At 45.1% G+C, this 7,474-nt stretch overlaps 1 long non-coding RNA gene across 1 annotated transcript; it reads left to right on the top strand.

Annotated features, from left to right (window-relative positions):
- Window positions 1–259: 259 nt before the first annotated feature.
- Window positions 260–7,014, top strand: LOC145718052 (uncharacterized). Its single transcript, XR_014141552.1, has 3 exons — window positions 260–348; window positions 3,572–3,664; window positions 6,935–7,014. It is a non-coding gene; the product is annotated as an uncharacterized LOC145718052 (long non-coding RNA).
- Window positions 7,015–7,474: the final 460 nt, after the last annotated feature.

Below are 7,474 nucleotides of genomic sequence, written 5' to 3' on the forward strand. Positions count from 1 at the left end.
CCTGAGAGGAAGTCGAGGGTGTTTAGGTATTAACTTGGGGTACCTAGTTGCCTTTTCCATGAGGTGTGGCAAGTCTCTGCTTGGCCCCCGAGAGCAGCTGCTGTGGGGTCAGCAGGGTGAAGGGCAAATGGGGGAGGGCCGGGGTGTTGGCAACAGCATTGGGCTCATTAAGGAGCCAGCCGGGGTTCCAGAGCTTTCCTTGACTGTTTCTCGTGACATTAGGAGATTTTTCAGTCCGAGCCTCGGTCTTTGACATCCAATTCTTTTTTCCACATCAGGTATTATAACTGGACGACGGCAGCGCCTCTGCTCCTGGCAATGCAGGCCTTCCAGAAACCCTTGCCAAAGGTGAGCTTGAACACGAGGCGGAAGAGGTGGCACTGAATACCACAGGCAGAGTAATCCGGGCGGTTGGAATTTAACTTTTACTTCAGAACCACAGCGTTAATTACATTACGTTCTTTTGAAGTTCATGGTTACAGAGGTCAGGGGTCTGGAATCTGCCTCTCTTGCACCCTGAAGGTCCTTCCCCTTCCTGCTTATCGGGGCGAAACCTCCCAGTCCCGAGTCCTGCCCCTTCCGGGGCTCCTTTCCCGACACCTGCCGTGCTAGGGACGGAGGTGGGGGCAGAGTGGGTAGATGCACAGATGTCAGAGCCCAGGGGTGGCGAGGGGACGAGAGAGAAGGGCTGGAGCCAATGGCAGTGTGGGTGCAGGGAGACAGAGCATCAGATGTGAGCCGGGAAGCAAGCCCCGGGCCTCACTGGCCGAGGAGGGGAGAGCGCAGGGCCGGCAGCTCCTAGCCGCACGAGAGGGCAGGCGGTGGCCGCGGGAAGAGGCAGGGCTAGAAGGGCAGGCGGGCCGCTGTAGCCCCCCATGCTGTCGTGCTCCCCCGAGGTCTCCCCGGACACTTGGCCTGGAATTGTTCAGTTTTTCCACCTTCTATCTTCCTACTAGATTATACGTTCTTTGTGCTGCAAAGACCATGTCTTACCTTGTCTCCCTCGTCCGCTCAGCAAGAGCTTCGTGTGGTTTGGATATTGTAGCCATCAGATAGTTGTGATATCCGAGGTTCTTGAAAGTCTGCTCTGACGTCGTTGGGCCCGTGCTCACTCCTTCCTGCGTGTGCGCGTGTGCGGGGGGTGCGTGCTTGGATGTGCACATACCTGTGTGGGTAGCTTTGGGGTTTGGAGATTGTGACCTCCTCTGTGGTGGTACTTTATCTGAGGTCTTGTTTTCCTCCCTGGTTTTGTTTTGTCCCTGCTGGCTTCCCTGTCCCCTCTTGGTATTCATGGCCCAGGATAAATTTTTATGTTACATTTCTCAGCTCTTAACAAATCAGGAAGAAAAAAGACCAATGCAATAGAAATATCCTTTAACTTAAAGGGGTTTAGCTCACAAAAGACGTGTGCATGGCTCCTAAGCTGAGGCTTTGTGATATCCTTTACAAGCTGTCAGTAAATCTTTGACTCTGCTTATGGTGTTTCTTAATGTAGAATTAGTTTTGTATGTAGAATTTGTCCATCCTTTAAGGCTGTTGGGTCTTGTATCACACTTAGAATGGCCCTGCTTCCCCATTTCTGAAACTTGTGAAAATATGCTAGCTTTCCCCCGGGTACTTTCTTTTTTTTCTTTTTTCTTTTTTCTTTAGGTTCCCTGCCTAGCGTGGAGGCCAATGTGGGGCTTGAACTCACGACCCTGAGATCAAAACCTGAGCTGAGATCAAGAGTTGGATGCTTAACCCCCTGAGCCACCCAGGCGCTCTCCCCTAGTACTTTCTTAAATCTCTCATCTGTCTAGATTTTATTTTGTGAGTGAGTGAGGTATCAGGAACCAAATCAGTTCTTTCCCAGCTGGTTACTGAATCATGATGCTTTGTAGGAAACAATGACCACGAGTAGCTTGAATAATAAGGGTTTATTATCTGACATAGTAAGAATCTTCGAGGTTGGTAGTTTCAGGGTGAGCGTCTCCATGATTGTCTTGGCTTTCCCTTTATGATCACAAGGTGGCTGTCCCCCACATCATCCTCTCCAACAGCCACACCCCAAATAGGAAGGATGAGACAGACTTCTCACATTTCATTGGCCACAGCTTGGTCACATGATCACCTCCAAACCAGTTGCTGGCAAAACAGTAGAATGAACGTGAATGGCGTAGATGAAGCGAGGTCAGAACATATTGCACCTGATTCCTAAACAGAGTTTTGGATGTGTTGGCAAGAAAGAAAGGGGATGATGTGCCCAGGGAGGCAAGTAACCGGGTCTGGCATAGCTACCTAATTATCTCAGTACCTTTTGTTAGATAAGTCTTCCCCCCACTGATAGGCAGTTATAGCTACAGTGTGTATGATATTTCTTCATGAATTTAGATTCATTTCTGGACTTTGTCTTCTGTTCCATGTATATGTTTACTCATGTACCAACATGCATTCTTATAATTATGATAGATTTTCAGTATATTTTAGTATCTAGTAAGGCTTGTACCTATCTAATAATACTCTTCTGTCTATGAGTTTTCTTGGCTATTTTTATTTGTTTTATAAATGAACTTTAGAATTGCTTTGTCTAGGTGTGAAAATAATCCTATTAGTTTTTTTCTTTAATTGGGGTTTTGTTACATTTATGGATGAATTTAGGAGGAATAGGGTAATCGACATCTGTACGAATTATCCTCTTTATGAATAGGTTACTCATGGTTTGCTTTCCCGTGTATTCAGTTTCTTTTGTATCAAGTAGGGACTTTTAAATGATAACAAGAAGCACAATAGGCGAAATATGTAAATTTTTTAATCTCTCACTTAACCTGAAACCTGTTTGGTCAAAAGATGTAAACTGTTCTTTCGTCACTGGTGGGGGGTGTCCGTTCCCTGATAGTTCTGTGAACCAAGGAAGGGAGAGGAAATACTGTTTACCTGGTGCTGGAATTCGCCTCAAGATAGATATTTTCTTCTTTGGAAATTTTCTTTTAGAAAATTATTAATTAATATTTAATCTTCCCCCATTAAACTTTGATTTATTTAGGGCGTGAGTATGAGTTTTCTTTTTAATACTTGAGGTTTTGACCCAAAGGCATCTACTAGGGTTCAGTTTGTCCCAATTTGGCGATTTACATTTACTAAAGAGATCCTGTGCATTTTACTCTTTGTTTAAAACCGTTTTACCCTATATTCCATATTAATCATTTCATTTTTTAATTTTATAATCATCATACTGAGAGTAACAGTAGTTTAACCAGTAAATCACTTTAATTTGAAAACCTCTGATCTTAACTAATCACTAATGATTTTCAATGCTTTCTTTTTCTGTTGTTGTTGTGTTGTATTTTATTTGTTGTTTGTTTATTCCTTTAACATCTTCTTAAGTCTTCATGCTTAAGTTATCTTCATGTGGTTTTGGACGCCATTAGGTTTTGCTTCTCGAAAATTTTTGGTCCACAAATAGTATGTTGTGTTTTCTCTGATTTTTTTTTTTTTTTTAATCTTTAATTTGCGCGTGTGTGTCTTTTGGTTTGATGTGCTAAGTTGATCTTTTTTTGGTTCCATTATTTATGTTACCATCCATTTAAAACAGGCTACTGTGGAATCTATCATGAGGGATAAGATGCCCAGAAAGGGAGGAAGATGGTGGTTTTCATGGAGGGGAAGAAATACCACAATCAAAGAGGTAAGCATGGAAAACAAAAGGGTGTTTCTACTTCGCTCAGCCAGTTTGGGGGTTTGTGTAGTGGAGTGTGTTTTCATGCTTGTATGTCAGAGAAATAAGCACAAGCCATAATACTGAGTTTTCACGAGCTAGCTCTGTGTTGAAGCAGGGAAAGGCATCCCAGAATGTAGGGAAGGCACAGAGGAAGGGGAGGTGGGGGTTCACCTCCCAACCCTGTTTCCTGGCTGGGAGCCCAAGGCCAAGTCACCGCCCCTCTGGAATTTCTTCATCTGTCAAAAGAAGGGATTCAATCCGATAGTTTAATTTTCTTTTTTAAGTTAAGTATCTTCTTGCTGTTTGTGAGTATAACTGTAATGAGGCAATACTTAGAGTGGTAGACTAATTCTCATCAGTCCTTTCACTTAAATGGTGTGTCTAAATATGCATGACTTTGGTGTCCCTTTCTATAAATGCCTGTACTTTTTTCCAGGTCTCTGTCAGCCTCTTCACCTATTTCTTGAAGCACTTTCCTTGCTTGACCTCCATGCCCCTGTGTTCGCCTGGCATTCTTCCTCCCAAGGCTGGCCCCACTCTGGCTCTGCCCCCACAGGGGGGTCGTTGGGGGCTGTCCTAGGGTCTTATCTTCTGCTTAGACCACCTACCTTTCCCTAGGCAACCCCACTCACCCATGTTTGATTTCCAAACCATTCTTTTGTATTTCCTGTCCGTTTATCAGGTAGCCAGCACTGTGGACATCTCCATGTGAATGCTTCAAGACACTTCGAACTGGGTCGTTTCCAAGATTGAACTCATGGTTTTCGTGTGAATTCTTCCTTTGTTGGACCATAGTCAGAAAATGGTGCCAGTGTCCCTTCACGGGCTAGACCCTTCCTTTTTCCTCATTTCCCACATTCAGTTCATCACCACGCCCTATCAATTTACCATCTTAAATATTTCTCAGACGTACCCATCTCTCTCCAGTTCCACTCCCCCAAGTATAGGCTAGCACCCTCTGTCCCAGGATTGCTTCCTGTGGTCCACTGGTCTCTTCTTGCCCTCTCTTTCTCAGTCTCTATAATGTAGTTGCATTAGTCGATGTAGGATACTGGTCCAATTTATGTTATGTTATTCCTTCCTTAAAAGCTTTTGGGTTCCCAGGGCTCTCATAATTAAGACCAATATCCTTAACGTGGTTCACTGTGTTTGTGTGTCATAGCCCCTGCCTCCCTCTTTAGCCCTTTTTTGCCCTTCTACCCCCTGCCCTCCCTGTTTTAGCTTCACTGGCTGAACGTGCACTCTACCCCAGGACTTTTGCACATGCCGTTTCCTCTGCCTGGTGTTCCTAGGACCCCTTTACCACCCCCTTCACTTAATTAACTAGCGTCTCAAAAGACTCTTTCTCAGCAGATTAGTCTGGGCTGCTGTTCTCTGTTCTTATAGTCCCGCCCGGGACTGGGGGAAATGCTTTCATACATTTTTGCCAGGTTTGTAGTCGTACACGTGTGACTATTTGATTAACATCTCTTTCTCCTCCACATCCTAAACTCCAGGAAGGCAGAGACCATGTCTGGCTCTGATCCCTGGATATCCCTGGTGCCCATATTGGACACATAAGAGGGGTTTGGCGAATATTAGAGGGAGTGCTGATTACTTTTGGAATATAGTGTAAAGAAACCCCAAGGACAGCAGTCAAGTTGGTTATTATAATACTGACAGAAACCCCAGTGAGCTCAATGTATTTATTCCATGAGTTCAAAGGGAAAAAGTCTGGTGGAAGGGTTTTATCAAGATAACATTGTTCTTTCACATTTTCTTAGCATATCCAAGTTTTACCGATTACCCCATTATCTTCAAGGGATATAAACAAGTTAGACCAAACATACGCTTTACTTGAGGTGGCTTAAAACCTAAAGGGCCTTTCTAGTTCCTTTACTAGAGAGTAGAATGTTCTAGAATTTAGGCAAAGGGCTATTTCCTATTTCAAAGGCCTATTTATTGTAGGGTATTCACATTGTCACCAGTTTGAATTAAGAGGAATGCCAGCATGAAGGAACAGTTATGAAATTAAATATTTCTTAAAAAAATGGAAATACATTTATTTCAGATAGATATATGTATTTGAACATGTCTAATAAAGCATTGTGGATAGTGGTGGCTAAGTTACCTCAATACATAGATTAAAAATTACTGAGTACATTGTCACATCAATTATTTGTGTGCTTATAAAAAGCTGAAGAATATTTGGAAATAGTTTGTGCTCATCCTGTGTTAAGATGGTCACCCTGATATCTTATTTATTTCGCTCGTTTTCTTTCTTTCTTTTTTTTTTAAAGATTTTATTTATTTATTTGAGAGAGAGAATGAGATAGAGAGAGCATGAGAGGGGGGAGGGTCAGAGGGAGAAGCAGGCTTCCCGCTGAGCAGGGAGCCCGATGCGGGACTCGATCCAGGGACTCCAGGATCATGACCTGAGCCGAAGGCAGTCGCTTAACCGACTGAGCCACCCAGCCGCCCTCGCTCGTTTTCTTTATTAACATTGAAAACATTAACCTGCCTCCTGACCAAATGATCCCAAGTAATGGGATTTAATTGTACATTGTTTGTCCTTGGGTAATTCTGTCTGATGACTTCCCATGAAGTCTGTGGGGCCGGTGGGTGTCTTCTCCTCCCTAGCCAGCTGTGGGCCAGGCTGTGTGCGTGTGTGTGCGTGCACGCAGCTTCTCTCTGGTCCTCACAGCAGCATTAGGAGATGGATGTTATCCTGCCCCCCCTTTATAGGTGAGGAGACAAGGCTCTGGAAGGTTCCAGGACTTGCCCAGATCTCGTAGAGTTCCAGAGCTCTTTCCAGTACATTGAAGGAGCATTTCCTATTAAGAGTGTGTGGTGTTGAGAAAGAGAGAAGGCGTCCACGTTTTCCCAAGCAAAATATGGCGTGAAAGTATTTTTGAGCATTTCTATCAGCAATTATAAGAAAATATTTTGAAAATATTCGGGTATCCAGGCAGCCCTTGATAAAGCATTTGCATAAGCTCCCATGATTATGAAGTTTGGTTTGGTGCCACAAACACTTATGGAAAACAGACTCATTTCTGTCAAAAGAATTTTCTCAGCTTAATTGAACGCTTCCAAGCAAAGGAATGACTGGGACCTGCCATGCCTGGGGCGTGTAGCGCTGGGGACAGCACTGGGGGCCCTGCCCCGGGCTTAGGGGAGCCCATCGTGGGACCCCGGCAGTGTCGTGCCGGTCCTTCTCTTTGGTACCCCGTGACTCTTTCTTGTCTCCTTCTCCAGGAAAGTAAGCCGGAGCAGGGCTTGGCTGGAAAGAGCCACAGCACCGGGGAACAGCCGTCGGCGCTCAGCACGGCCCCCAGGTATGACGCCAGTCCACGTGGGCTCTTGCGGCCCCTTTCTGCGTCCCAGGGCGTGGCACGTGCCTGCCGGCTGCCGATGGGATTCACCAAATATACAGGCAGACCTGGCTCGCAGGCCTGGCTCTGTGCTTGCTCAACGACCTGGAGCCATTTACCTCGCGTGGTTTCCCGTGATCGATCGAATGGAGGCAGTTGCCCCTTGGACGTCTACCGGGCAAAGTAAAGGCGAGGCTTCAGTGAGGCCACGGAACTCGAGCGCTGCTCAGGGTCTTGTTGTGTGATGGCCCCGGACATACAGAATACAACAGCAGTGCTGCTGCTGCTGCTGACCATGACGATGACAAACTGAGCATTAACAGCAGCATGGAAATGAGTTTCTTTCCGAAGGAAATTGCCTTTGTGGTTTAAATACTTACTGGGGCTTATGTTGATACTTTTCTAAGTATTGATATGGGTTCAC

Source organism: Leptonychotes weddellii, unplaced genomic scaffold, assembly GCF_054177405.1.
Source record: "Leptonychotes weddellii isolate Sample4059 unplaced genomic scaffold, ASM5417740v2 HiC_scaffold_10388, whole genome shotgun sequence".
Classification (NCBI taxonomy): Eukaryota; Metazoa; Chordata; class Mammalia; order Carnivora; family Phocidae; genus Leptonychotes; species Leptonychotes weddellii.